The sequence below is a fragment of the Schistocerca cancellata genome, unplaced genomic scaffold (genome assembly GCF_023864275.1).
Source record: "Schistocerca cancellata isolate TAMUIC-IGC-003103 unplaced genomic scaffold, iqSchCanc2.1 HiC_scaffold_1109, whole genome shotgun sequence".
Classification (NCBI taxonomy): domain Eukaryota; kingdom Metazoa; phylum Arthropoda; class Insecta; order Orthoptera; family Acrididae; genus Schistocerca; species Schistocerca cancellata.
This window is the reverse complement of record NW_026047108.1, coordinates 1,042,779-1,067,153: the sequence shown is the minus strand read 5'-3', so window position 1 is coordinate 1,067,153 and position 24,375 is coordinate 1,042,779. Positions and strand designations below refer to the sequence as shown.

Genomic DNA, 24,375 nt, shown 5'->3' with positions numbered 1-24,375 from the left:
TACAAATGGCGAAAATGAAGTGTGTGTGGAGAAGTATACTGCACCAGTGACCGTGTGGCCTAATGGATAAGGCGTCGGACTTCGGATCCGAAGATTGCAGGTTCGAATCCTGTCACGGTCGAGTTTTTCCTGTTCTGCAAAAGATGCATGCTGTTTTACTGTGTTGTTTGAGTACTCTAAAACTAGTTGGAAGTTGCTGCTGTCCGCTTCCTGGCTGCAAAACCGGCGTCTACCAGAAGCACAAGCAAGACAAGGGTGATCTGTAGCGAAGTTTTCGGCACAGTGCCGTTCAGGAGAGTTTTTGTTGGAACTACTGCATCTGATTCAGGAGCCAAGGGCTACGCCACAGGCGTCTGCGCACTGTCGAGCATGTGTGTTGAATAATGGTGCTGATAGCCACGTATCATTTCAAGCAGATTTGATGCCTTTCGCAGACAATTTTTCATTGAATAGGATTGTAGCTGATTTGTGGCAGCAGGAAATAAGTTGTAGTCAAAAGAATCTTCAATAGATGGTCGCAGGTCAAATCAGTATTGTATGGCTCGTAACGCGTTGCGTGCAGCCCGGCTAGCTCAGTCGGTAGAGCATGAGACTCTTAATCTCAGGGTCGTGGGTTCGAGCCCCACGCTGGGCGGCGCAAAATTTTGTGTCTACGCGGATCCAACATGCGCCCCTCTCGTGAGCCTTGCGTAATGAACGTAACGGGTTACGACGATGCCTAGCTTCGTATGAATATCAGAGGAACGGTATTTGAAGCTGAAAGTGACTCTGAAATGAAATAAATGTGTTGTTTTGGAATTTTAGTTGTACATCGATATAGTGTGAGATGTGTAGGAAAGCAGCAGCTGTGCTAACTAAATGCAAATAATGGTCGCTCATGCGGTGCGTTTCGAGCTGAAGGGCTCCGATTCACTACTCTGTAAGAACAAAGTACCCGAAAAGGGCGCTAGGAGGCGCCTCCTTAGCTCAGTGGCAGAGCGCTGGTCTAGTAAACCAGAGGTCGTGAGTTCGATCCTCACAGGAGGCAAATGAATTTTGTAACAGCCCCTCCCACCGTGGCCCTTTCGAAAAAAGCGGTCAAGGATAAAAAAAATTATGAATGGGTGCGGTATTTAAGAAATGCTCTCGCAAATGAATAGTGTGAATGGTGCTATTAAAGTGGGCACCAGAATCTGCAGCTTTTGGCAGTCTCCGGAGAATGCCGACGTGAAATACTTAGTTCTTGTGATGTATTTTCTACCCCTGATAAAGACCCTCGCGATTGTCGTCGTCGTCGTCGTCGTCGGCGCCGCCGCCGCCGCTTTGGTAATAGCGACAACTCGCCATTGTATCACATAGGGTGAGGTACCTTCTGCAAGCGACTGAGATGGCACTAAGCGATTGAAGCTGATTTGCCACCTCTTGTTTGATCAGCGTCATAAGGGCTTGAATGTAACTTGCGATGGGACACAGCAAGAAGTAGCGTCGTACTTTTAGTACTGAAATTTGAGATGGAGAACTGCGTCAAAGATGGGAAATTCATTCTGCCAAGTGTACAAATGGCGAAAATGAAGTGTGTGTGGAGAAGTATACTGCACCAGTGACCGTGTGGCCTAATGGATAAGGCGTCGGACTTCGGATCCGAAGATTGCAGGTTCGAATCCTGTCACGGTCGAGTTTTTCCTGTTCTGCAAAAGATGCATGCTGTTTTACTGTGTTGTTTGAGTACTCTAAAACTAGTTGGAAGTTGCTGCTGTCCGCTTCCTGGCTGCAAAACCGGCGTCTACCAGAAGCACAGGCAAGACAAGGGTGATCTGTAGCGAAGTTTTCGGCACAGTGCCGTTCAGGAGAGTTTTTGTTGGAACTACTGCATCTGATTCAGGAGCCAAGGGCTACGCCACAGGCGTCTGCGCACTGTCGAGCATGTGTGTTGAATAATGGTGCTGTAGCCACGTATCATTTCAAGCAGATTTGATGCCTTTCGGAGACAATTTTTCATTGAATAGGATTGTAGCTGATTTGTGGCAGCAGGAAATAAGTTGTAGTCAAAAGAATCTTCAATAGATGGTCGCAGGTCAAATCAGTATTGTATGGCTCGTAACGCGTTGCGTGCAGCCCGGCTAGCTCAGTCGGTAGAGCATGAGACTCTTAATCTCAGGGTCGTGGGTTCGAGCCCCACGCTGGGCGGCGCAAAATTTTGTGTCTACGCGGATCCAACATGCGCCCCTCTCGTGAGCCTTGCGTAATGAACGTAACGGGTTACGACGATGCCTAGCTTCGTATGAATATCAGAGGAACGGTATTTGAAGCTGAAAGTGACTCTGAAATGAAATAAATGTGTTGTTTTGGAATTTTAGTTGTACATCGATATAGTGTGAGATGTGTAGGAAAGCAGCAGCTGTGCTAACTAAATGCAAATAATGGTCGCTCATGCGGTGCGTTTCGAGCTGAAGGGCTCCGATTCACTACTCTGTAAGAACAAAGTACCCGAAAAGGGCGCTAGGAGGCGCCTCCTTAGCTCAGTGGCAGAGCGCTGGTCTAGTAAACCAGAGATCGTGAGTTCGATCCTCACAGGAGGCAAATGAATTTTGTAACAGCCCCTCCCACCGTGGCCCTTTCGAAAAAAGCGGTCAAGGATAAAAAAAATTATGAATGGGTGCGGTATTTAAGAAATGCTCTCGCAAATGAATAGTGTGAATGGTGCTATTAAAGTGGGCACCAGAATCTGCAGCTTTTGGCAGTCTCCGGAGAATGCCGACGTGAAATACTTAGTTTTTGTGATGTATTTTCTACCCCTGATAAAGACCCTCGCGATTGTCGTCGTCGTCGTCGTCGTCGTCGTCGTCGTCGTCGTCGGCGCCGCCGCCGCCGCTTTCGTAATAGCGACAACTCGCCATTGTATCACATAGGGTGAGGTACCTTCTGCAAGCGACTGAGATGGCACTAAGCGATTGAAGCTGATTTGCCACCTCTTGTTTGATCAGCGTCATAAGGGCTTGAATGTAACTTGCGATGGGACACAGCAAGAAGTAGCGTCGTACTTTTAGTACTGAAATTTGAGATGGAGAACTGCGTCAAAGATGGGAAATTCATTCTGCCAAGTGTACAAATGGCGAAAATGAAGTGTGTGTGGAGAAGTATACTGCACCAGTGACCGTGTGGCCTAATGGATAAGGCGTCGGACTTCGGATCCGAAGATTGCAGGTTCGAATCCTGTCACGGTCGAGTTTTTCCTGTTCTGCAAAAGATGCATGCTGTTTTACTGTGTTGTTTGAGTACTCTAAAACTAGTTGGAAGTTGCTGCTGTCCGCTTCCTGGCTGCAAAACCGGCGTCTACCAGAAGCACAAGCAAGACAAGGGTGATCTGTAGCGAAGTTTTCGGCACAGTGCCGTTCAGGAGAGTTTTTGTTGGAACTACTGCATCTGATTCAGGAGCCAAGGGCTACGCCACAGGCGTCTGCGCACTGTCGAGCATGTGTGTTGAATAATGGTGCTGATAGCCACGTATCATTTCAAGCAGATTTGATGCCTTTCGGAGACAATTTTTCATTGAATAGGATTGTAGCTGATTTGTGGCAGCAGGAAATAAGTTGTAGTCAAAAGAATCTTCAATAGATGGTCGCAGGTCAAATCAGTATTGTATGGCTCGTAACGCGTTGCGTGCAGCCCGGCTAGCTCAGTCGGTAGAGCATGAGACTCTTAATCTCAGGGTCGTGGGTTCGAGCCCCACGCTGGGCGGCGCAAAATTTTGTGTCTACGCGGATCCAACATGCGCCCCTCTCGTGAGCCTTGCGTAATGAACGTAACGGGTTACGACGATGCCTAGCTTCGTATGAATATCAGAGGAACGGTATTTGAAGCTGAAAGTGACTCTGAAATGAAATAAATGTGTTGTTTTGGAATTTTAGTTGTACATCGATATAGTGTGAGATGTGTAGGAAAGCAGCAGCTGTGCTAACTAAATGCAAATAATGGTCGCTCATGCGGTGCGTTTCGAGCTGAAGGGCTCCGATTCACTACTCTGTAAGAACAAAGTACCCGAAAAGGGCGCTAGGAGGCGCCTCCTTAGCTCAGTGGCAGAGCGCTGGTCTAGTAAACCAGAGATCGTGAGTTCGATCCTCACAGGAGGCAAATGAATTTTGTAACAGCCCCTCCCACCGTGGCCCTTTCGAAAAAAGCGGTCAAGGATAAAAAAAATTATGAATGGGTGCGGTATTTAAGAAATGCTCTCGCAAATGAATAGTGTGAATGGTGCTATTAAAGTGGGCACCAGAATCTGCAGCTTTTGGCAGTCTCCGGAGAATGCCGACGTGAAATACTTAGTTTTTGTGATGTATTTTCTACCCCTGATAAAGACCCTCGCGATTGTCGTCGTCGTCGTCGTCGTCGTCGCCGCCGCCGCCGCTTTCGTAATAGCGACAACTCGCCATTGTATCACATAGGGTGAGGTACCTTCTGCAAGCGACTGAGATGGCACTAAGCGATTGAAGCTGATTTGCCACCTCTTGTTTGATCAGCGTCATAAGGGCTTGAATGTAACTTGCGATGGGACACAGCAAGAAGTAGCGTCGTACTTTTAGTACTGAAATTTGAGATGGAGAACTGCGTCAAAGATGGGAAATTCATTCTGCCAAGTGTACAAATGGCGAAAATGAAGTGTGTGTGGAGAAGTATACTGCACCAGTGACCGTGTGGCCTAATGGATAAGGCGTCGGACTTCGTATCCGAAGATTGCAGGTTCGAATCCTGTCACGTTCGAGTTTTTCCTGTTCTGCAAAAGATGCATGCTGTTTTACTGTGTTGTTTGAGTACTCTAAAACTAGTTGGAAGTTGCTGCTGTCCGCTTCCTGGCTGCAAAACCGGCGTCTACCAGAAGCACAAGCAAGACAAGGGTGATCTGTAGCGAAGTTTTCGGCACAGTGCCGTTCAGGAGAGTTTTTGTTGGAACTACTGCATCTGATTCAGGAGCCAAGGGCTACGCCACAGGCGTCTGCGCACTGTCGAGCATGTGTGTTGAATAATGGTGCTGATAGCCACGTATCATTTCAAGCAGATTTGATGCCTTTCGGAGACAATTTTTCATTGAATAGGATTGTAGCTGATTTGTGGCAGCAGGAAATAAGTTGTAGTCAAAAGAATCTTCAATAGATGGTCGCAGGTCAAATCAGTATTGTATGGCTCGTAACGCGTTGCGTGCAGCCCGGCTAGCTCAGTCGGTAGAACATGAGACTCTTAATCTCAGGGTCGTGGGTTCGAGCCCCACGCTGGGCGGCGCAAAATTTTGTGTCTACGCGGATCCAACATGCGCCCCTCTCGTGAGCCTTGCGTAATGAACGTAACGGGTTACGACGATGCCTAGCTTCGTATGAATATCAGAGGAACGGTATTTGAAGCTGAAAGTGACTCTGAAATGAAATAAATGTGTTGTTTTGGAATTTTAGTTGTACATCGATATAGTGTGAGATGTGTAGGAAAGCAGCAGCTGTGCTAACTAAATGCAAATAATGGTCGCTCATGCGGTGCGTTTCGAGCTGAAGGGCTCCGATTCACTACTCTGTAAGAACAAAGTACCCGAAAAGGGCGCTAGGAGGCGCCTCCTTAGCTCAGTGGCAGAGCGCTGGTCTAGTAAACCAGAGGTCGTGAGTTCGATCCTCACGGGAGGCAAATGAATTTTGTAACAGCCCCTCCCACCGTGGCCCTTTCGAAAAAAGCGGTCAAGGATAAAAAAAATTATGAATGGGTGCGGTATTTAAGAAATGCTCTCGCAAATGAATAGTGTGAATGGTGCTATTAAAGTGGGCACCAGAATCTGCAGCTTTTGGCAGTCTCCGGAGAATGCCGACGTGAAATACTTAGTTTTTGTGATGTATTTTCTACCCCTGATAAAGACCCTCGCGATTGTCGTCGTCGTCGTCGTCGTCGGCGCCGCCGCCGCCGCTTTGGTAATAGCGACAACTCGCCATTGTATCACATAGGGTGAGGTACCTTCTGCAAGCGACTGAGATGGCACTAAGCGATTGAAGCTGATTTGCCACCTCTTGTTTGATCAGCGTCATAAGGGCTTGAATGTAACTTGCGATGGGACACAGCAAGAAGTAGCGTCGTACTTTTAGTACTGAAATTTGAGATGGAGAACTGCGTCAAAGATGGGAAATTCATTCTGCCAAGTGTACAAATGGCGAAAATGAAGTGTGTGTGGAGAAGTATACTGCACCAGTGACCGTGTGGCCTAATGGATAAGGCGTCGGACTTCGTATCCGAAGATTGCAGGTTCGAATCCTGTCACGGTCGAGTTTTTCCTGTTCTGCAAAAGATGCATGCTGTTTTACTGTGTTGTTTGAGTACTCTAAAACTAGTTGGAAGTTGCTGCTGTCCGCTTCCTGGCTGCAAAACCGGCGTCTACCAGAAGCACAAGCAAGACAAGGGTGATCTGTAGCGAAGTTTTCGGCACAGTGCCGTTCAGGAGAGTTTTTGTTGGAACTACTGCATCTGATTCAGGAGCCAAGGGCTACGCCACAGGCGTCTGCGCACTGTCGAGCATGTGTGTTGAATAATGGTGCTGATAGCCACGTATCATTTCAAGCAGATTTGATGCCTTTCGGAGACAATTTTTCATTGAATAGGATTGTAGCTGATTTGTGGCAGCAGGAAATAAGTTGTAGTCAAAAGAATCTTCAATAGATGGTCGCAGGTCAAATCAGTATTGTATGGCTCGTAACGCGTTGCGTGCAGCCCGGCTAGCTCAGTCGGTAGAGCATGAGACTCTTAATCTCAGGGTCGTGGGTTCGAGCCCCACGCTGGGCGGCGCAAAATTTTGTGTCTACGCGGATCCAACATGCGCCCCTCTCGTGAGCCTTGCGTAATGAACGTAACGGGTTACGACGATGCCTAGCTTCGTATGAATATCAGAGGAACGGTATTTGAAGCTGAAAGTGACTCTGAAATGAAATAAATGTGTTGTTTTGGAATTTTAGTTGTACATCGATATAGTGTGAGATGTGTAGGAAAGCAGCAGCTGTGCTAACTAAATGCAAATAATGGTCGCTCATGCGGTGCGTTTCGAGCTGAAGGGCTCCGATTCACTACTCTGTAAGAACAAAGTACCCGAAAAGGGCGCTAGGAGGCGCCTCCTTAGCTCAGTGGCAGAGCGCTGGTCTAGTAAACCAGAGGTCGTGAGTTCGATCCTCACAGGAGGCAAATGAATTTTGTAACAGCCCCTCCCACCGTGGCCCTTTCGAAAAAAGCGGTCAAGGATAAAAAAAATTATGAATGGGTGCGGTATTTAAGAAATGCTCTCGCAAATGAATAGTGTGAATGGTGCTATTAAAGTGGGCACCAGAATCTGCAGCTTTTGGCAGTCTCCGGAGAATGCCGACGTGAAATACTTAGTTCTTGTGATGTATTTTCTACCCCTGATAAAGACCCTCGCGATTGTCGTCGTCGTCGTCGTCGTCGTCGTCGTCGTCGTCGTCGTCGGCGCCGCCGCCGCCGCTTTGGTAATAGCGACAACTCGCCATTGTATCACATAGGGTGAGGTACCTTCTGCAAGCGACTGAGATGGCACTAAGCGATTGAAGCTGATTTGCCACCTCTTGTTTGATCAGCGTCATAAGGGCTTGAATGTAACTTGCGATGGGACACAGCAAGAAGTAGCGTCGTACTTTTAGTACTGAAATTTGAGATGGAGAACTGCGTCAAAGATGGGAAATTCATTCTGCCAAGTGTACAAATGGCGAAAATGAAGTGTGTGTGGAGAAGTATACTGCACCAGTGACCGTGTGGCCTAATGGATAAGGCGTCGGACTTCGGATCCGAAGATTGCAGGTTCGAATCCTGTCACGGTCGAGTTTTTCCTGTTCTGCAAAAGATGCATGCTGTTTTACTGTGTTGTTTGAGTACTCTAAAACTAGTTGGAAGTTGCTGCTGTCCGCTTCCTGGCTGCAAAACCGGCGTCTACCAGAAGCACAAGCAAGACAAGGGTGATCTGTAGCGAAGTTTTCGGCACAGTGCCGTTCAGGAGAGTTTTTGTTGGAACTACTGCATCTGATTCAGGAGCCAAGGGCTACGCCACAGGCGTCTGCGCACTGTCGAGCATGTGTGTTGAATAATGGTGCTGATAGCCACGTATCATTTCAAGCAGATTTGATGCCTTTCGCAGACAATTTTTCATTGAATAGGATTGTAGCTGATTTGTGGCAGCAGGAAATAAGTTGTAGTCAAAAGAATCTTCAATAGATGGTCGCAGGTCAAATCAGTATTGTATGGCTCGTAACGCGTTGCGTGCAGCCCGGCTAGCTCAGTCGGTAGAGCATGAGACTCTTAATCTCAGGGTCGTGGGTTCGAGCCCCACGCTGGGCGGCGCAAAATTTTGTGTCTACGCGGATCCAACATGCGCCCCTCTCGTGAGCCTTGCGTAATGAACGTAACGGGTTACGACGATGCCTAGCTTCGTATGAATATCAGAGGAACGGTATTTGAAGCTGAAAGTGACTCTGAAATGAAATAAATGTGTTGTTTTGGAATTTTAGTTGTACATCGATATAGTGTGAGATGTGTAGGAAAGCAGCAGCTGTGCTAACTAAATGCAAATAATGGTCGCTCATGCGGTGCGTTTCGAGCTGAAGGGCTCCGATTCACTACTCTGTAAGAACAAAGTACCCGAAAAGGGCGCTAGGAGGCGCCTCCTTAGCTCAGCGGCAGAGCGCTGGTCTAGTAAACCAGAGGTCGTGAGTTCGATCCTCACAGGAGGCAAATGAATTTTGTAACAGCCCCTCCCACCGTGGCCCTTTCGAAAAAAGCGGTCAAGGATAAAAAAAATTATGAATGGGTGCGGTATTTAAGAAATGCTCTCGCAAATGAATAGTGTGAATGGTGCTATTAAAGTGGGCACCAGAATCTGCAGCTTTTGGCAGTCTCCGGAGAATGCCGACGTGAAATACTTAGTTCTTGTGATGTATTTTCTACCCCTGATAAAGACCCTCGCGATTGTCGTCGTCGTCGTCGTCGTCGTCGTCGTCGTCGTCGTCGGCGCCGCCGCCGCCGCTTTGGTAATAGCGACAACTCGCCATTGTATCACATAGGGTGAGGTACCTTCTGCAAGCGACTGAGATGGCACTAAGCGATTGAAGCTGATTTGCCACCTCTTGTTTGATCAGCGTCATAAGGGCTTGAATGTAACTTGCGATGGGACACAGCAAGAAGTAGCGTCGTACTTTTAGTACTGAAATTTGAGATGGAGAACTGCGTCAAAGATGGGAAATTCATTCTGCCAAGTGTACAAATGGCGAAAATGAAGTGTGTGTGGAGAAGTATACTGCACCAGTGACCGTGTGGCCTAATGGATAAGGCGTCGGACTTCGGATCCGAAGATTGCAGGTTCGAATCCTGTCACGGTCGAGTTTTTCCTGTTCTGCAAAAGATGCATGCTGTTTTACTGTGTTGTTTGAGTACTCTAAAACTAGTTGGAAGTTGCTGCTGTCCGCTTCCTGGCTGCAAAACCGGCGTCTACCAGAAGCACAAGCAAGACAAGGGTGATCTGTAGCGAAGTTTTCGGCACAGTGCCGTTCAGGAGAGTTTTTGTTGGAACTACTGCATCTGATTCAGGAGCCAAGGGCTACGCCACAGGCGTCTGCGCACTGTCGAGCATGTGTGTTGAATAATGGTGCTGATAGCCACGTATCATTTCAAGCAGATTTGATGCCTTTCGCAGACAATTTTTCATTGAATAGGATTGTAGCTGATTTGTGGCAGCAGGAAATAAGTTGTAGTCAAAAGAATCTTCAATAGATGGTCGCAGGTCAAATCAGTATTGTATGGCTCGTAACGCGTTGCGTGCAGCCCGGATAGCTCAGTCGGTAGAGCATGAGACTCTTAATCTCAGGGTCGTGGGTTCGAGCCCCACGCTGGGCGGCGCAAAATTTTGTGTCTACGCGGATCCAACATGCGCCCCTCTCGTGAGCCTTGCGTAATGAACGTAACGGGTTACGACGATGCCTAGCTTCGTATGAATATCAGAGGAACGGTATTTGAAGCTGAAAGTGACTCTGAAATGAAATAAATGTGTTGTTTTGGAATTTTAGTTGTACATCGATATAGTGTGAGATGTGTAGGAAAGCAGCAGCTGTGCTAACTAAATGCAAATAATGGTCGCTCATGCGGTGCGTTTCGAGCTGAAGGGCTCCGATTCACTACTCTGTAAGAACAAAGTACCCGAAAAGGGCGCTAGGAGGCGCCTCCTTAGCTCAGTGGCAGAGCGCTGGTCTAGTAAACCAGAGGTCGTGAGTTCGGTCCTCACAGGAGGCAAATGAATTTTGTAACAGCCCCTCCCACCGTGGCCCTTTCGAAAAAAGCGGTCAAGGATAAAAAAAATTATGAATGGGTGCGGTATTTAAGAAATGCTCTCGCAAATGAATAGTGTGAATGGTGCTATTAAAGTGGGCACCAGAATCTGCAGCTTTTGGCAGTCTCCGGAGAATGCCGACGTGAAATACTTAGTTCTTGTGATGTATTTTCTACCCCTGATAAAGACCCTCGCGATTGTCGTCGTCGTCGTCGTCGGCGCCGCCGCCGCCGCTTTGGTAATAGCGACAACTCGCCATTGTATCACATAGGGTGAGGTACCTTCTGCAAGCGACTGAGATGGCACTAAGCGATTGAAGCTGATTTGCCACCTCTTGTTTGATCAGCGTCATAAGGGCTTGAATGTAACTTGCGATGGGACACAGCAAGAAGTAGCGTCGTACTTTTAGTACTGAAATTTGAGATGGAGAACTGCGTCAAAGATGGGAAATTCATTCTGCCAAGTATACAAATGGCGAAAATGAAGTGTGTGTGGAGAAGTATACTGCACCAGTGACCGTGTGGCCTAATGGATAAGGCGTCGGACTTCGGATCCGAAGATTGCAGGTTCGAATCCTGTCACGGTCGAGTTTTTCCTGTTCTGCAAAAGATGCATGCTGTTTTACTGTGTTGTTTGAGTACTCTAAAACTAGTTGGAAGTTGCTGCTGTCCGCTTCCTGGCTGCAAAACCGGCGTCTACCAGAAGCACAAGCAAGACAAGGGTGATCTGTAGCGAAGTTTTCGGCACAGTGCCGTTCAGGAGAGTTTTTGTTGGAACTACTGCATCTGATTCAGGAGCCAAGGGCTACGCCACAGGCGTCTGCGCACTGTCGAGCATGTGTGTTGAATAATGGTGCTGATAGCCACGTATCATTTCAAGCAGATTTGATGCCTTTCGGAGACAATTTTTCATTGAATAGGATTGTAGCTGATTTGTGGCAGCAGGAAATAAGTTGTAGTCAAAAGAATCTTCAATAGATGGTCGCAGGTCAAATCAGTATTGTATGGCTCGTAACGCGTTGCGTGCAGCCCGGCTAGCTCAGTCGGTAGAGCATGAGACTCTTAATCTCAGGGTCGTGGGTTCGAGCCCCACGCTGGGCGGCGCAAAATTTTGTGTCCACGCGGATCCAACATGCGCCCCTCTCGTGAGCCTTGCGTAATGAACGTAACGGGTTACGACGATGCCTAGCTTCGTATGAATATCAGAGGAACGGTATTTGAAGCTGAAAGTGACTCTGAAATGAAATAAATGTGTTGTTTTGGAATTTTAGTTGTACATCGATATAGTGTGAGATGTGTAGGAAAGCAGCAGCTGTGCTAACTAAATGCAAATAATGGTCGCTCATGCGGTGCGTTTCGAGCTGAAGGGCTCCGATTCACTACTCTGTAAGAACAAAGTACCCGAAAATGGCGCTAGGAGGCGCCTCCTTAGCTCAGTGGCAGAGCGCTGGTCTAGTAAACCAGAGGTCGTGAGTTCGATCCTCACAGGAGGCAAATGAATTTTGTAACAGCCCCTCCCACCGTGGCCCTTTCGAAAAAAGCGGTCAAGGATAAAAAAAATTATGAATGGGTGCGGTATTTAAGAAATGCTCTCGCAAATGAATAGTGTGAATGGTGCTATTAAAGTGGGCACCAGAATCTGCAGCTTTTGGCAGTCTCCGGAGAATGCCGACGTGAAATACTTAGTTCTTGTGATGTATTTTCTACCCCTGATAAAGACCCTCGCGATTGTCGTCGTCGTCGTCGTCGTCGTCGTCGGCGCCGCCGCCGCCGCTTTGGTAATAGCGACAACTCGCCATTGTATCACATAGGGTGAGGTACCTTCTGCAAGCGACTGAGATGGCACTAAGCGATTGAAGCTGATTTGCCACCTCTTGTTTGATCAGCGTCATAAGGGCTTGAATGTAACTTGCGATGGGACACAGCAAGAAGTAGCGTCGTACTTTTAGTACTGAAATTTGAGATGGAGAACTGCGTCAAAGATGGGAAATTCATTCTGCCAAGTGTACAAATGGCGAAAATGAAGTGTGTGTGGAGAAGTATACTGCACCAGTGACCGTGTGGCCTAATGGATAAGGCGTCGGACTTCGGATCCGAAGATTGCAGGTTCGAATCCTGTCACGGTCGAGTTTTTCCTGTTCTGCAAAAGATGCATGCTGTTTTACTGTGTTGTTTGAGTACTCTAAAACTAGTTGGAAGTTGCTGCTGTCCGCTTCCTGGCTGCAAAACCGGCGTCTACCAGAAGCACAAGCAAGACAAGGGTGATCTGTAGCGAAGTTTTCGGCACAGTGCCGTTCAGGAGAGTTTTTGTTGGAACTACTGCATCTGATTCAGGAGCCAAGGGCTACGCCACAGGCGTCTGCGCACTGTCGAGCATGTGTGTTGAATAATGGTGCTGATAGCCACGTATCATTTCAAGCAGATTTGATGCCTTTCGCAGACAATTTTTCATTGAATAGGATTGTAGCTGATTTGTGGCAGCAGGAAATAAGTTGTAGTCAAAAGAATCTTCAATAGATGGTCGCAGGTCAAATCAGTATTGTATGGCTCGTAACGCGTTGCGTGCAGCCCGGCTAGCTCAGTCGGTAGAACATGAGACTCTTAATCTCAGGGTCGTGGGTTCGAGCCCCACGCTGGGCGGCGCAAAATTTTGTGTCTACGCGGATCCAACATGCGCCCCTCTCGTGAGCCTTGCGTAATGAACGTAACGGGTTACGACGATGCCTAGCTTCGTATGAATATCAGAGGAACGGTATTTGAAGCTGAAAGTGACTCTGAAATGAAATAAATGTGTTGTTTTGGAATTTTAGTTGTACATCGATATAGTGTGAGATGTGTAGGAAAGCAGCAGCTGTGCTAACTAAATGCAAATTATGGTCGCTCATGCGGTGCGTTTCGAGCTGAAGGGCTCCGATTCACTACTCTGTAAGAACAAAGTACCCGAAAAGGGCGCTAGGAGGCGCCTCCTTAGCTCAGTGGCAGAGCGCTGGTCTAGTAAACCAGAGGTCGTGAGTTCGATCCTCACAGGAGGCAAATGAATTTTGTAACAGCCCCTCCCACCGTGGCCCTTTCGAAAAAAGCGGTCAAGGATAAAAAAAATTATGAATGGGTGCGGTATTTAAGAAATGCTCTCGCAAATGAATAGTGTGAATGGTGCTATTAAAGTGGGCACCAGAATCTGCAGCTTTTGGCAGTCTCCGGAGAATGCCGACGTGAAATACTTAGTTCTTGTGATGTATTTTCTACCCCTGATAAAGACCCTCGCGATTGTCGTCGTCGTCGTCGTCGTCGTCGGCGCCGCCGCCGCCGCTTTGGTAATAGCGACAACTCGCCATTGTATCACATAGGGTGAGGTACCTTCTGCAAGCGACTGAGATGGCACTAAGCGATTGAAGCTGATTTGCCACCTCTTGTTTGATCAGCGTCATAAGGGCTTGAATGTAACTTGCGATGGGACACAGCAAGAAGTAGCGTCGTACTTTTAGTACTGAAATTTGAGATGGAGAACTGCGTCAAAGATGGGAAATTCATTCTGCCAAGTGTACAAATGGCGAAAATGAAGTGTGTGTGGAGAAGTATACTGCACCAGTGACCGTGTGGCCTAATGGATAAGGCGTCGGACTTCGTATCCGAAGATTGCAGGTTCGAATCCTGTCACGGTCGAGTTTTTCCTGTTCTGCAAAAGATGCATGCTGTTTTACTGTGTTGTTTGAGTACTCTAAAACTAGTTGGAAGTTGCTGCTGTCCGCTTCCTGGCTGCAAAACCGGCGTCTACCAGAAGCACAAGCAAGACAAGGGTGATCTGTAGCGAAGTTTTCGGCACAGTGCCGTTCAGGAGAGTTTTTGTTGGAACTACTGCATCTGATTCAGGAGCCAAGGGCTACGCCACAGGCGTCTGCGCACTGTCGAGCATGTGTGTTGAATAATGGTGCTGATAGCCACGTATCATTTCAAGCAGATTTGATGCCTTTCGCAGACAATTTTTCATTGAATAGGATTGTAGCTGATTTGTGGCAGCAGGAAATAAGTTGTAGTCAAAAGAATCTTCAATAGATGGTCGCAGGTCAAATCAGTATTGTATGGCTCGTAACGCGTTGCGTGCAGCCCGGCTAGCTCAGTCGGTAGAGCATGAGACTCTTAATCTCAGGGTCGTGGGTTCGAGCCCCACGCTGGGCGGCGCAAAATTTTGTGTCTACGCGGATCCAACATGCGCCCCTCTCGTGAGCCTTGCGTAATGAACGTAACGGGTTACGACGATGCCTAGCTTCGTATGAATATCAGAGGAACGGTATTTGAAGCTGAAAGTGACTCTGAAATGAAATAAATGTGTTGTTTTGGAATTTTAGTTGTACATCGATATAGTGTGAGATGTGTAGGAAAGCAGCAGCTGTGCTAACTAAATGCAAATAATGGTCGCTCATGCGGTGCGTTTCGAGCTGAAGGGCTCCGATTCACTACTCTGTAAGAACAAAGTACCCGAAAAGGGCGCTAGGAGGCGCCTCCTTAGCTCAGTGGCAGAGCGCTGGTCTAGTAAACCAGAGGTCGTGAGTTCGATCCTCACAGGAGGCAAATGAATTTTGTAACAGCCCCTCCCACCGTGGCCCTTTCGAAAAAAGCGGTCAAGGATAAAAAAAATTATGAATGGGTGCGGTATTTAAGAAATGCTCTCGCAAATGAATAGTGTGAATGGTGCTATTAAAGTGGGCACCAGAATCTGCAGCTTTTGGCAGTCTCCGGAGAATGCCGACGTGAAATACTTAGTTCTTGTGATGTATTTTCTACCCCTGATAAAGACCCTCGCGATTGTCGTCGTCGTCGTCGGCGCCGCCGCCGCCGCTTTGGTAATAGCGACAACTCGCCATTGTATCACATAGGGTGAGGTACCTTCTGCAAGCGACTGAGATGGCACTAAGCGATTGAAGCTGATTTGCCACCTCTTGTTTGATCAGCGTCATAAGGGCTTGAATGTAACTTGCGATGGGACACAGCAAGAAGTAGCGTCGTACTTTTAGTACTGAAATTTGAGATGGAGAACTGCGTCAAAGATGGGAAATTCATTCTGCCAAGTGTACAAATGGCGAAAATGAAGTGTGTGTGGAGAAGTATACTGCACCAGTGACCGTGTGGCCTAATGGATAAGGCGTCGGACTTCGGATCCGAAGATTGCAGGTTCGAATCCTGTCACGGTCGAGTTTTTCCTGTTCTGCAAAAGATGCATGCTGTTTTACTGTGTTGTTTGGGTACTCTAAAACTAGTTGGAAGTTGCTGCTGTCCGCTTCCTGGCTGCAAAACCGGCGTCTACCAGAAGCACAAGCAAGACAAGGGTGATCTGTAGCGAAGTTTTCGGCACAGTGCCGTTCAGGAGAGTTTTTGTTGGAACTACTGCATCTGATTCAGGAGCCAAGGGCTACGCCACAGGCGTCTGCGCACTGTCGAGCATGTGTGTTGAATAATGGTGCTGATAGCCACGTATCATTTCAAGCAGATTTGATGCCTTTCGGAGACAATTTTTCATTGAATAGGATTGTAGCTGATTTGTGGCAGCAGGAAATAAGTTGTAGTCAAAAGAATCTTCAATAGATGGTCGCAGGTCAAATCAGTATTGTATGGCTCGTAACGCGTTGCGTGCAGCCCGGCTAGCTCAGTCGGTAGAGCATGAGACTCTTAATCTCAGGGTCGTGGGTTCGAGCCCCACGCTGGGCGGCGCAAAATTTTGTGTCTACGCGGATCCAACATGCGCCCCTCTCGTGAGCCTTGCGTAATGAACGTAACGGGTTACGACGATGCCTAGCTTCGTATGAATATCAGAGGAACGGTATTTGAAGCTGAAAGTGACTCTGAAATGAAATAAATGTGTTGTTTTGGAATTTTAGTTGTACATCGATATAGTGTGAGATGTGTAGGAAAGCAGCAGCTGTGCTAACTAAATGCAAATTATGGTCGCTCATGCGGTGCGTTTCGAGCTGAAGGGCTCCGATTCACTACTCTGTAAGAACAAAGTACCCGAAAAGGGCGCTAGGAGGCGCCTCCTTAGCTCAGTGGCAGAGCGCTGGTCTAGTAAACCAGAGGTCGTGAGTTCGATCCTCACAGGAGGCAAATGAATTTTGTAACAGCCCCTCCCACCGTGGCCCTTTCGAAAAAAGCGGTCAAGGATAAAAAAAATTATGAATGGGTGCGGTATTTAAGAAATGCTCTCGCAAATGAATAGTGTGAATGGTGCTATTAAAGTGGGCACCAGAATCTGCAGCTTTTGGCAGTCTCCGGAGAATGCCGACGTGAAATACTTAGTTCTTGTGATGTATTTTCTACCCCTGATAAAGACCCTCGCGATTGTCGTCGTCGTCGTCGTCGTCGTCGGCGCCGCCGCCGCCGCTTTGGTAATAGCGACAACTCGCCATTGTATCACATAGGGTGAGGTACCTTCTGCAAGCGACTGAGATGGCACTAAGCGATTGAAGCTGATTTGCCACCTCTTGTTTGATCAGCGTCATAAGGGCTTGAATGTAACTTGCGATGGGACACAGCAAGAAGTAGCGTCGTACTTTTAGTACTGAAATTTGAGATGGAGAACTGCGTCAAAGATGGGAAATTCATTCTGCCAAGTGTACAAATGGCGAAAATGAAGTGTGTGTGGAGAAGTATACTGCACCAGTGACCGTGTGGCCTAATGGATAAGGCGTCGGACTTCGTATCCGAAGATTGCAGGTTCGAATCCTGTCACGGTCGAGTTTTTCCTGTTCTGCAAAAGATGCATGCTGTTTTACTGTGTTGTTTGAGTACTCTAAAACTAGTTGGAAGTTGCTGCTGTCCGCTTCCTGGCTGCAAAACCGGCGTCTACCAGAAGCACAAGCAAGACAAGGGTGATCTGTAGCGAAGTTTTCGGCACAGTGCCGTTCAGGAGAGTTTTTGTTGGAACTACTGCATCTGATTCAGGAGCCAAGGGCTACGCCACAGGCGTCTGCGCACTGTCGAGCATGTGTGTTGAATAATGGTGCTGATAGCCACGTATCATTTCAAGCAGATTTGATGCCTTTCGCAGACAATTTTTCATTGAATAGGATTGTAGCTGATTTGTGGCAGCAGGAAATAAGTTGTAGTCAAAAGAATCTTCAATAGATGGTCGCAGGTCAAATCAGTATTGTATGGCTCGTAACGCGTTGCGTGCAGCCCGGCTAGCTCAGTCGGTAGAGCATGAGACTCTTAATCTCAGGGTCGTGGGTTCGAGCCCCACGCTGGGCGGCGCAAAATTTTGTGTCTACGCGGATCCAACATGCGCCCCTCTCGTGAGCCTTGCGTAATGAACGTAACGGGTTACGACGATGCCTAGCTTCGTATGAATATCAGAGGAACGGTATTTGAAGCTGAAAGTGACTCTGAAATGAAATAAATGTGTTGTTTTGGAATTTTAGTTGTACATCGATATAGTGTGAGATGTGTAGGAAAGCAGCAGCTGTGCTAACTAAATGCAAATAATGGTCGCTCATGCGGTGCGTTTCGAGCTGAAGGGCTCCGATTCACTACTCTGTAAGAACAAAGTACCCGAAAAGGGCGCTAGGAGGCGCCTCCTTAGCTCAGTGGCAGAGCGCTGGTCTAGTAAACCAGAGGTCGTGAGTTCGATCCTCACAGGAGGCAAATGAATTTTGTAACAGCCCCTCCCACCGTGGCCCTTTCGAAAAAAGCGGTCAAGGATAAAAAAAATTATGAATGGGTGCGGTATTTAAGAAATGCTCTCGCAAATGAATAGTGTGAATGGTGCTATTAAAGTGGGCACCAGAATCTGCAGCTTTTGGCAGTCTCCGGAGAATGCCGACGTGAAATACTTAGTTCTTGTGATGTATTTTCTACCCCTGATAAAGACCCTCGCGATTGTCGTCGTCGTCGTCGGCGCCGCCGCCGCCGCTTTGGTAATAGCGACAACTCGCCATTGTATCACATAGGGTGAGGTACCTTCTGCAAGCGACTGAGATGGCACTAAGCGATTGAAGCTGATTTGCCACCTCTTGTTTGATCAGCGTCATAAGGGCTTGAATGTAACTTGCGATGGGACACAGCAAGAAGTAGCGTCGTACTTTTAGTACTGAAATTTGAGATGGAGAACTGCGTCAAAGATGGGAAATTCATTCTGCCAAGTGTACAAATGGCGAAAATGAAGTGTGTGTGGAGAAGTATACTGCACCAGTGACCGTGTGGCCTAATGGATAAGGCGTCGGACTTCGGATCCGAAGATTGCAGGTTCGAATCCTGTCACGGTCGAGTTTTTCCTGTTCTGCAAAAGATGCATGCTGTTTTACTGTGTTGTTTGGGTACTCTAAAACTAGTTGGAAGTTGCTGCTGTCCGCTTCCTGGCTGCAAAACCGGCGTCTACCAGAAGCACAAGCAAGACAAGGGTGATCTGTAGCGAAGTTTTCGGCACAGTGCCGTTCAGGAGAGTTTTTGTTGGAACTACTGCATCTGATTCAGGAGCCAAGGGCTACGCCACAGGCGTCTGCGCACTGTCGAGCATGTGTGTTGAATAATGGTGCTGATAGCCACGTATCATTTCAAGCAGATTTGATGCCTTTCGGAGACAATTTTTCATTGAATAGGATTGTAGCTGATTTGTGGCAGCAGGAAATAAGTTGTAGTCAAAAGAATCTTCAATAGATGGTCGCAGGTCAAATCAGTATTGTATGGCTCGTAACGCGTTGCGTGCAGCCCGGCTAGCTCAGTCGGTAGAGCATGAGACTCTTAATCTCAGGGTCGTGGGTTCGAGCCCCACGCTGGGCGGCGCAAAATTTTGTGTCTACGCGGATCCAACATGCGCCCCTCTCGTGAGCCTTGCGTAATGAACGTAACGGGTTACGACGATGCCTAGCTTCGTATGAATATCAGAGGAACGGTATTTGAAGCTGAAAGTGACTCTGAAATGAAATAAATGTGTTGTTTTGGAATTTTAGTTGTACATCGATATAGTGTGAGATGTGTAGGAAAGCAGCAGCTGTGCTAACTAAATGCAAATTATGGTCGCTCATGCGGTGCGTTTCGAGCTGAAGGGCTCCGATTCACTACTCTGTAAGAACAAAGTACCCGAAAAGGGCGCTAGGAGGCGCCTCCTTAGCTCAGTGGCAGAGCGCTGGTCTAGTAAACCAGAGGTCGTGAGTTCGATCCTCACAGGAGGCAAATGAATTTTGTAACAGCCCCTCCCACCGTGGCCCTTTCGAAAAAAGCGGTCAAGGATAAAAAAAATTATGAATGGGTGCGGTATTTAAGAAATGCTCTCGCAAATGAATAGTGTGAATGGTGCTATTAAAGTGGGCACCAGAATCTGCAGCTTTTGGCAGTCTCCGGAGAATGCCGACGTGAAATACTTAGTTCTTGTGATGTATTTTCTACCCCTGATAAAGACCCTCGCGATTGTCGTCGTCGTCGTCGTCGTCGGCGCCGCCGCCGCCGCTTTGGTAATAGCGACAACTCGCCATTGTATCACATAGGGTGAGGTACCTTCTGCAAGCGACTGAGATGGCACTAAGCGATTGAAGCTGATTTGCCACCTCTTGTTTGATCAGCGTCATAAGGGCTTGAATGTAACTTGCGATGGGACACAGCAAGAAGTAGCGTCGTACTTTTAGTACTGAAATTTGAGATGGAGAACTGCGTCAAAGATGGGAAATTCATTCTGCCAAGTGTACAAATGGCGAAAATGAAGTGTGTGTGGAGAAGTATACTGCACCAGTGACCGTGTGGCCTAATGGATAAGGCGTCGGACTTCGGATCCGAAGATTGCAGGTTCGAATCCTGTCACGGTCGAGTTTTTCCTGTTCTGCAAAAGATGCATGCTGTTATACTGTGTTGTTTGAGTACTCTAAAACTAGTTGGAAGTTGCTGCTGTCCGCTTCCTGGCTGCAAAACCGGCGTCTACCAGAAGCACAAGCAAGACAAGGGTGATCTGTAGCGAAGTTTTCGGCACAGTGCCGTTCAGGAGAGTTTTTGTTGGAACTACTGCATCTGATTCAGGAGCCAAGGGCTACGCCACAGGCGTCTGCGCACTGTCGAGCATGTGTGTTGAATAATGGTGCTGATAGCCACGTATCATTTCAAGCAGATTTGATGCCTTTCGCAGACAATTTTTCATTGAATAGGATTGTAGCTGATTTGTGGCAGCAGGAAATAAGTTGTAGTCAAAAGAATCTTCAATAGATGGTCGCAGGTCAAATCAGTATTGTATGGCTCGTAACGCGTTGCGTGCAGCCCGGCTAGCTCAGTCGGTAGAGCATGAGACTCTTAATCTCAGGGTCGTGGGTTCGAGCCCCACGCTGGGCGGCGCAAAATTTTGTGTCTACGCGGATCCAACATGCGCCCCTCTCGTGAGCCTTGCGTAATGAACGTAACGGGTTACGACGATGCCTAGCTTCGTATGAATATCAGAGGAACGGTATTTGAAGCTGAAAGTGACTCTGAAATGAAATAAATGTGTTGTTTTGGAATTTTAGTTGTACATCGATATAGTGTGAGATGTGTAGGAAAGCAGCAGCTGTGCTAACTAAATGCAAATAATGGTCGCTCATGCGGTGCGTTTCGAGCTGAAGGGCTCCGATTCACTACTCTGTAAGAACAAAGTACCCGAAAAGGGCGCTAGGAGGCGCCTCCTTAGCTCAGTGGCAGAGCCCTGGTCTAGTAAACCAGAGGTCGTGAGTTCGATCCTCACAGGAGGCAAATGAATTTTGTAACAGCCCCTCCCACCGTGGCCCTTTCGAAAAAAGCGGTCAAGGATAAAAAAAATTATGAATGGGTGCGGTATTTAAGAAATGCTCTCGCAAATGAATAGTGTGAATGGTGCTATTAAAGTGGGCACCAGAATCTGCAGCTTTTGGCAGTCTCCGGAGAATGCCGACGTGAAATACTTAGTTCTTGTGATGTATTTTCTACCCCTGATAAAGACCCTCGCGATTGTCGTCGTCGTCGTCGTCGTCGTCGGCGGCGCCGCCGCCGCCGCTTTGGTAATAGCGACAACTCGCCATTGTATCACATAGGGTGAGGTACCTTCTGCAAGCGACTGAGATGGCACTAAGCGATTGAAGCTGATTTGCCACCTCTTGTTTGATCAGCGTCATAAGGGCTTGAATGTAACTTGCGATGGGACACAGCAAGAAGTAGCGTCGTACTTTTAGTACTGAAATTTGAGATGGAGAACTACGTCAAAGATGGGAAATTCATTCTGCCAAGTGTACAAATGGCGAAAATGAAGTGTGTGTGGAGAAGTATACTGCACCAGTGACCGTGTGGCCTAATGGATAAGGCGTCGGACTTCGGATCCGAAGATTGCAGGTTCGAATCCTGTCACGGTCGAGTTTTTCCTGTTCTGCAAAAGATGCATGCTGTTTTACTGTGTTGTTTGAGTACTCTAAAACTAGTTGGAAGTTGCTGCTGTCCGCTTCCTGGCTGCAAAACCGGCGTCTACCAGAAGCACAAGCAAGACAAGGGTGATCTGTAGCGAAGTTTTCGGCACAGTGCCGTTCAGGAGAGTTTTTGTTGGAACTACTGCATCTGATTCAGGAGCCAAGGGCTACGCCACAGGCGTCTGCGCACTGTCGAGCATGTGTGTTGAATAATGGTGCTGATAGCCACGTATCATTTCAAGCAGATTTGATGCCTTTCGCAGACAATTTTTCATTGAATAGGATTGTAGCTGATTTGTGGCAGCAGGAAATAAGTTGTAGTCAAAAGAATCTTCAATAGATGGTCGCAGGTCAAATCAGTATTGTATGGCTCGTAACGCGTTGCGTGCAGCCCGGCTAGCTCAGTCGGTAGAGCATGAGACTCTTAATCTCAGGGTCGTGGGTTCGAGCCCCACGCTGGGCGGTGCAAAATTTTGTGTCTACGCGGATCCAACATGCGCCCCTCTCGTGAGCCTTGCGTAATGAACGTAACGGGTTACGACGATGCCTAGCTTCGTATGAATATCAGAGGAACGGTATTTGAAGCTGAAAGTGACTCTGAAATGAAATAAATGTGTTGTTTTGGAATTTTAGTTGTACATCGATATAGTGTGAGATGTGTAGGAAAGCAGCAGCTGTGCTAACTAAATGCAAATAATGGTCGCTCATGCGGTGCGTTTCGAGCTGAAGGGCTCCGATTCACTACTCTGTAAGAACAAAGTACCCGAAAAGGGCGCTAGGAGGCGCCTCCTTAGCTCAGCGGCAGAGCGCTGGTCTAGTAAACCAGAGGTCGTGAGTTCGATCCTCACAGGAGGCAAATGAATTTTGTAACAGCCCCTCCCACCGTGGCCCTTTCGAAAAAAGCGGTCAAGGATAAAAAAAATTATGAATGGGTGCGGTATTTAAGAAATGCTCTCGCAAATGAATAGTGTGAATGGTGCTATTAAAGTGGGCACCAGAATCTGCAGCTTTTGGCAGTCTCCGGAGAATGCCGACGTGAAATACTTAGTTCTTGTGATGTATTTTCTACCCCTGATAAAGACCCTCGCGATTGTCGTCGTCGTCGTCGTCGTCGTCGTCGGCGCCGCCGCCGCCGCTTTGGTAATAGCGACAACTCGCCATTGTATCACATAGGGTGAGGTACCTTCTGCAAGCGACTGAGATGGCACTAAGCGATTGAAGCTGATTTGCCACCTCTTGTTTGATCAGCGTCATAAGGGCTTGAATGTAACTTGCGATGGGACACAGCAAGAAGTAGCGTCGTACTTTTAGTACTGAAATTTGAGATGGAGAACTGCGTCAAAGATAAGAAATTCATTCTGCCAAGTATACAAATGGCGAAAATGAAGTGTGTGTGGAGAAGTATACTGCACCAGTGACCGTGTGGCCTAATGGATGAGGCGTCGGACTTCGGATCCGAAGATTGCAGGTTCGAATCCTGTCACGGTCGAGTTTTTCCTGTTCTGCAAAAGATGCATGCTGTTTTACTGTGTTGTTTGAGTACTCTAAAACTAGTTGGAAGTTGCTGCTGTCCGCTTCCTGGCTGCAAAACCGGCGTCTACCAGAAGCACAAGCAAGACAAGGGTGATCTGTAGCGAAGTTTTCGGCACAGTGCCGTTCAGGAGAGTTTTTGTTGGAACTACTGCATCTGATTCAGGAGCCAAGGGCTACGCCACAGGCGTCTGCGCACTGTCGAGCATGTGTGTTGAATAATGGTGCTGATAGCCACGTATCATTTCAAGCAGATTTGATGCCTTTCGGAGACAATTTTTCATTGAATAGGATTGTAGCTGATTTGTGGCAGCAGGAAATAAGTTGTAGTCAAAAGAATCTTCAATAGATGGTCGCAGGTCAAATCAGTATTGTATGGCTCGTAACGCGTTGCGTGCAGCCCGGCTAGCTCAGTCGGTAGAGCATGAGACTCTTAATCTCAGGGTCGTGGGTTCGAGCCCCACGCTGGGCGGCGCAAAATTTTGTGTCTACGCGGATCCAACATGCGCCCCTCTCGTGAGCCTTGCGTAATGAACGTAACGGGTTACGACGATGCCTAGCTTCGTATGAATATCAGAGGAACGGTATTTGAAGCTGAAAGTGACTCTGAAATGAAATAAATGTGTTGTTTTGGAATTTTAGTTGTACATCGATATAGTGTGAGATGTGTAGGAAAGCAGCAGCTGTGCTAACTAAATGCAAATAATGGTCGCTCATGCGGTGCGTTTCGAGCTGAAGGGCTCCGATTCACTACTCTGTAAGAACAAAGTACCCGAAAAGGGCGCTAGGAGGCGCCTCCTTAGCTCAGTGGCAGAGCCCTGGTCTAGTAAACCAGAGGTCGTGAGTTCGATCCTCACAGGAGGCAAATGAATTTTGTAACAGCCCCTCCCACCGTGGCCCTTTCGAAAAAAGCGGTCAAGGATAAAAAAAATTATGAATGGGTGCGGTATTTAAGAAATGCTCTCGCAAATGAATAGTGTGAATGGTGCTATTAAAGTGGGCACCAGAATCTGCAGCTTTTGGCAGTCTCCGGAGAATGCCGACGTGAAATACTTAGTTCTTGTGATGTATTTTCTACCCCTGATAAAGACCCTCGCGATTGTCGTCGTCGTCGTCGTCGTCGTCGTCGTCGGCGCCGCCGCCGCCGCTTTGG

General features: G+C 47.7%; 48 non-coding genes across 48 annotated transcripts; all 48 read left to right on the top strand.

The window, feature by feature from the left end:
* Positions 1-48: 48 nt before the first annotated feature.
* Trnar-ucg (transfer RNA arginine (anticodon UCG)) lies at positions 49-121 on the top strand. The gene has a single exon. It is a non-coding gene; the product is annotated as a tRNA-Arg (tRNA).
* Positions 122-561: 440 nt separating this feature from the next.
* Trnak-cuu (transfer RNA lysine (anticodon CUU)) lies at positions 562-634 on the top strand. The gene has a single exon. It is a non-coding gene; the product is annotated as a tRNA-Lys (tRNA).
* A 321-nt stretch (positions 635-955) lies between these two features.
* Trnat-agu (transfer RNA threonine (anticodon AGU)) lies at positions 956-1,027 on the top strand. The gene has a single exon. It is a non-coding gene; the product is annotated as a tRNA-Thr (tRNA).
* Positions 1,028-1,581: 554 nt separating this feature from the next.
* Positions 1,582-1,654, top strand: Trnar-ucg (transfer RNA arginine (anticodon UCG)). The gene has a single exon. It is a non-coding gene; the product is annotated as a tRNA-Arg (tRNA).
* Positions 1,655-2,093: 439 nt separating this feature from the next.
* On the top strand, positions 2,094-2,166 carry Trnak-cuu (transfer RNA lysine (anticodon CUU)). Its single transcript has one exon. It is a non-coding gene; the product is annotated as a tRNA-Lys (tRNA).
* A 321-nt stretch (positions 2,167-2,487) lies between these two features.
* Positions 2,488-2,559, top strand: Trnat-agu (transfer RNA threonine (anticodon AGU)). The gene has a single exon. It is a non-coding gene; the product is annotated as a tRNA-Thr (tRNA).
* A 572-nt stretch (positions 2,560-3,131) lies between these two features.
* On the top strand, positions 3,132-3,204 carry Trnar-ucg (transfer RNA arginine (anticodon UCG)). The gene has a single exon. It is a non-coding gene; the product is annotated as a tRNA-Arg (tRNA).
* A 440-nt stretch (positions 3,205-3,644) lies between these two features.
* Trnak-cuu (transfer RNA lysine (anticodon CUU)) lies at positions 3,645-3,717 on the top strand. The gene has a single exon. It is a non-coding gene; the product is annotated as a tRNA-Lys (tRNA).
* A 321-nt stretch (positions 3,718-4,038) lies between these two features.
* Trnat-agu (transfer RNA threonine (anticodon AGU)) lies at positions 4,039-4,110 on the top strand. The gene has a single exon. It is a non-coding gene; the product is annotated as a tRNA-Thr (tRNA).
* A 554-nt stretch (positions 4,111-4,664) lies between these two features.
* On the top strand, positions 4,665-4,737 carry Trnar-ucg (transfer RNA arginine (anticodon UCG)). Its single transcript has one exon. It is a non-coding gene; the product is annotated as a tRNA-Arg (tRNA).
* Positions 4,738-5,177: 440 nt separating this feature from the next.
* On the top strand, positions 5,178-5,250 carry Trnak-cuu (transfer RNA lysine (anticodon CUU)). The gene has a single exon. It is a non-coding gene; the product is annotated as a tRNA-Lys (tRNA).
* A 321-nt stretch (positions 5,251-5,571) lies between these two features.
* Positions 5,572-5,643, top strand: Trnat-agu (transfer RNA threonine (anticodon AGU)). The gene has a single exon. It is a non-coding gene; the product is annotated as a tRNA-Thr (tRNA).
* A 554-nt stretch (positions 5,644-6,197) lies between these two features.
* On the top strand, positions 6,198-6,270 carry Trnar-ucg (transfer RNA arginine (anticodon UCG)). The gene has a single exon. It is a non-coding gene; the product is annotated as a tRNA-Arg (tRNA).
* Positions 6,271-6,710: 440 nt separating this feature from the next.
* Trnak-cuu (transfer RNA lysine (anticodon CUU)) lies at positions 6,711-6,783 on the top strand. The gene has a single exon. It is a non-coding gene; the product is annotated as a tRNA-Lys (tRNA).
* Positions 6,784-7,104: 321 nt separating this feature from the next.
* On the top strand, positions 7,105-7,176 carry Trnat-agu (transfer RNA threonine (anticodon AGU)). The gene has a single exon. It is a non-coding gene; the product is annotated as a tRNA-Thr (tRNA).
* Positions 7,177-7,751: 575 nt separating this feature from the next.
* Trnar-ucg (transfer RNA arginine (anticodon UCG)) lies at positions 7,752-7,824 on the top strand. The gene has a single exon. It is a non-coding gene; the product is annotated as a tRNA-Arg (tRNA).
* Positions 7,825-8,264: 440 nt separating this feature from the next.
* Positions 8,265-8,337, top strand: Trnak-cuu (transfer RNA lysine (anticodon CUU)). Its single transcript has one exon. It is a non-coding gene; the product is annotated as a tRNA-Lys (tRNA).
* Positions 8,338-8,658: 321 nt separating this feature from the next.
* Positions 8,659-8,730, top strand: Trnat-agu (transfer RNA threonine (anticodon AGU)). Its single transcript has one exon. It is a non-coding gene; the product is annotated as a tRNA-Thr (tRNA).
* A 572-nt stretch (positions 8,731-9,302) lies between these two features.
* Trnar-ucg (transfer RNA arginine (anticodon UCG)) lies at positions 9,303-9,375 on the top strand. The gene has a single exon. It is a non-coding gene; the product is annotated as a tRNA-Arg (tRNA).
* Positions 9,376-9,815: 440 nt separating this feature from the next.
* Trnak-cuu (transfer RNA lysine (anticodon CUU)) lies at positions 9,816-9,888 on the top strand. The gene has a single exon. It is a non-coding gene; the product is annotated as a tRNA-Lys (tRNA).
* Positions 9,889-10,209: 321 nt separating this feature from the next.
* Trnat-agu (transfer RNA threonine (anticodon AGU)) lies at positions 10,210-10,281 on the top strand. The gene has a single exon. It is a non-coding gene; the product is annotated as a tRNA-Thr (tRNA).
* A 551-nt stretch (positions 10,282-10,832) lies between these two features.
* Trnar-ucg (transfer RNA arginine (anticodon UCG)) lies at positions 10,833-10,905 on the top strand. Its single transcript has one exon. It is a non-coding gene; the product is annotated as a tRNA-Arg (tRNA).
* Positions 10,906-11,345: 440 nt separating this feature from the next.
* Positions 11,346-11,418, top strand: Trnak-cuu (transfer RNA lysine (anticodon CUU)). The gene has a single exon. It is a non-coding gene; the product is annotated as a tRNA-Lys (tRNA).
* A 321-nt stretch (positions 11,419-11,739) lies between these two features.
* Positions 11,740-11,811, top strand: Trnat-agu (transfer RNA threonine (anticodon AGU)). The gene has a single exon. It is a non-coding gene; the product is annotated as a tRNA-Thr (tRNA).
* A 560-nt stretch (positions 11,812-12,371) lies between these two features.
* On the top strand, positions 12,372-12,444 carry Trnar-ucg (transfer RNA arginine (anticodon UCG)). The gene has a single exon. It is a non-coding gene; the product is annotated as a tRNA-Arg (tRNA).
* A 440-nt stretch (positions 12,445-12,884) lies between these two features.
* Positions 12,885-12,957, top strand: Trnak-cuu (transfer RNA lysine (anticodon CUU)). The gene has a single exon. It is a non-coding gene; the product is annotated as a tRNA-Lys (tRNA).
* A 321-nt stretch (positions 12,958-13,278) lies between these two features.
* Trnat-agu (transfer RNA threonine (anticodon AGU)) lies at positions 13,279-13,350 on the top strand. Its single transcript has one exon. It is a non-coding gene; the product is annotated as a tRNA-Thr (tRNA).
* A 557-nt stretch (positions 13,351-13,907) lies between these two features.
* Trnar-ucg (transfer RNA arginine (anticodon UCG)) lies at positions 13,908-13,980 on the top strand. The gene has a single exon. It is a non-coding gene; the product is annotated as a tRNA-Arg (tRNA).
* A 440-nt stretch (positions 13,981-14,420) lies between these two features.
* Positions 14,421-14,493, top strand: Trnak-cuu (transfer RNA lysine (anticodon CUU)). Its single transcript has one exon. It is a non-coding gene; the product is annotated as a tRNA-Lys (tRNA).
* A 321-nt stretch (positions 14,494-14,814) lies between these two features.
* On the top strand, positions 14,815-14,886 carry Trnat-agu (transfer RNA threonine (anticodon AGU)). The gene has a single exon. It is a non-coding gene; the product is annotated as a tRNA-Thr (tRNA).
* Positions 14,887-15,434: 548 nt separating this feature from the next.
* Positions 15,435-15,507, top strand: Trnar-ucg (transfer RNA arginine (anticodon UCG)). The gene has a single exon. It is a non-coding gene; the product is annotated as a tRNA-Arg (tRNA).
* Positions 15,508-15,947: 440 nt separating this feature from the next.
* Positions 15,948-16,020, top strand: Trnak-cuu (transfer RNA lysine (anticodon CUU)). Its single transcript has one exon. It is a non-coding gene; the product is annotated as a tRNA-Lys (tRNA).
* Positions 16,021-16,341: 321 nt separating this feature from the next.
* On the top strand, positions 16,342-16,413 carry Trnat-agu (transfer RNA threonine (anticodon AGU)). Its single transcript has one exon. It is a non-coding gene; the product is annotated as a tRNA-Thr (tRNA).
* A 557-nt stretch (positions 16,414-16,970) lies between these two features.
* Trnar-ucg (transfer RNA arginine (anticodon UCG)) lies at positions 16,971-17,043 on the top strand. Its single transcript has one exon. It is a non-coding gene; the product is annotated as a tRNA-Arg (tRNA).
* Positions 17,044-17,483: 440 nt separating this feature from the next.
* Positions 17,484-17,556, top strand: Trnak-cuu (transfer RNA lysine (anticodon CUU)). The gene has a single exon. It is a non-coding gene; the product is annotated as a tRNA-Lys (tRNA).
* Positions 17,557-17,877: 321 nt separating this feature from the next.
* Trnat-agu (transfer RNA threonine (anticodon AGU)) lies at positions 17,878-17,949 on the top strand. The gene has a single exon. It is a non-coding gene; the product is annotated as a tRNA-Thr (tRNA).
* Positions 17,950-18,497: 548 nt separating this feature from the next.
* On the top strand, positions 18,498-18,570 carry Trnar-ucg (transfer RNA arginine (anticodon UCG)). The gene has a single exon. It is a non-coding gene; the product is annotated as a tRNA-Arg (tRNA).
* Positions 18,571-19,010: 440 nt separating this feature from the next.
* On the top strand, positions 19,011-19,083 carry Trnak-cuu (transfer RNA lysine (anticodon CUU)). Its single transcript has one exon. It is a non-coding gene; the product is annotated as a tRNA-Lys (tRNA).
* A 321-nt stretch (positions 19,084-19,404) lies between these two features.
* Positions 19,405-19,476, top strand: Trnat-agu (transfer RNA threonine (anticodon AGU)). The gene has a single exon. It is a non-coding gene; the product is annotated as a tRNA-Thr (tRNA).
* Positions 19,477-20,030: 554 nt separating this feature from the next.
* On the top strand, positions 20,031-20,103 carry Trnar-ucg (transfer RNA arginine (anticodon UCG)). Its single transcript has one exon. It is a non-coding gene; the product is annotated as a tRNA-Arg (tRNA).
* A 440-nt stretch (positions 20,104-20,543) lies between these two features.
* On the top strand, positions 20,544-20,616 carry Trnak-cuu (transfer RNA lysine (anticodon CUU)). Its single transcript has one exon. It is a non-coding gene; the product is annotated as a tRNA-Lys (tRNA).
* A 321-nt stretch (positions 20,617-20,937) lies between these two features.
* Positions 20,938-21,009, top strand: Trnat-agu (transfer RNA threonine (anticodon AGU)). Its single transcript has one exon. It is a non-coding gene; the product is annotated as a tRNA-Thr (tRNA).
* A 560-nt stretch (positions 21,010-21,569) lies between these two features.
* On the top strand, positions 21,570-21,642 carry Trnar-ucg (transfer RNA arginine (anticodon UCG)). The gene has a single exon. It is a non-coding gene; the product is annotated as a tRNA-Arg (tRNA).
* Positions 21,643-22,082: 440 nt separating this feature from the next.
* On the top strand, positions 22,083-22,155 carry Trnak-cuu (transfer RNA lysine (anticodon CUU)). Its single transcript has one exon. It is a non-coding gene; the product is annotated as a tRNA-Lys (tRNA).
* Positions 22,156-22,476: 321 nt separating this feature from the next.
* On the top strand, positions 22,477-22,548 carry Trnat-agu (transfer RNA threonine (anticodon AGU)). Its single transcript has one exon. It is a non-coding gene; the product is annotated as a tRNA-Thr (tRNA).
* A 560-nt stretch (positions 22,549-23,108) lies between these two features.
* On the top strand, positions 23,109-23,181 carry Trnar-ucg (transfer RNA arginine (anticodon UCG)). Its single transcript has one exon. It is a non-coding gene; the product is annotated as a tRNA-Arg (tRNA).
* A 440-nt stretch (positions 23,182-23,621) lies between these two features.
* On the top strand, positions 23,622-23,694 carry Trnak-cuu (transfer RNA lysine (anticodon CUU)). The gene has a single exon. It is a non-coding gene; the product is annotated as a tRNA-Lys (tRNA).
* Positions 23,695-24,015: 321 nt separating this feature from the next.
* Positions 24,016-24,087, top strand: Trnat-agu (transfer RNA threonine (anticodon AGU)). The gene has a single exon. It is a non-coding gene; the product is annotated as a tRNA-Thr (tRNA).
* The last annotated feature ends 288 nt before the right edge of the window (positions 24,088-24,375 follow it).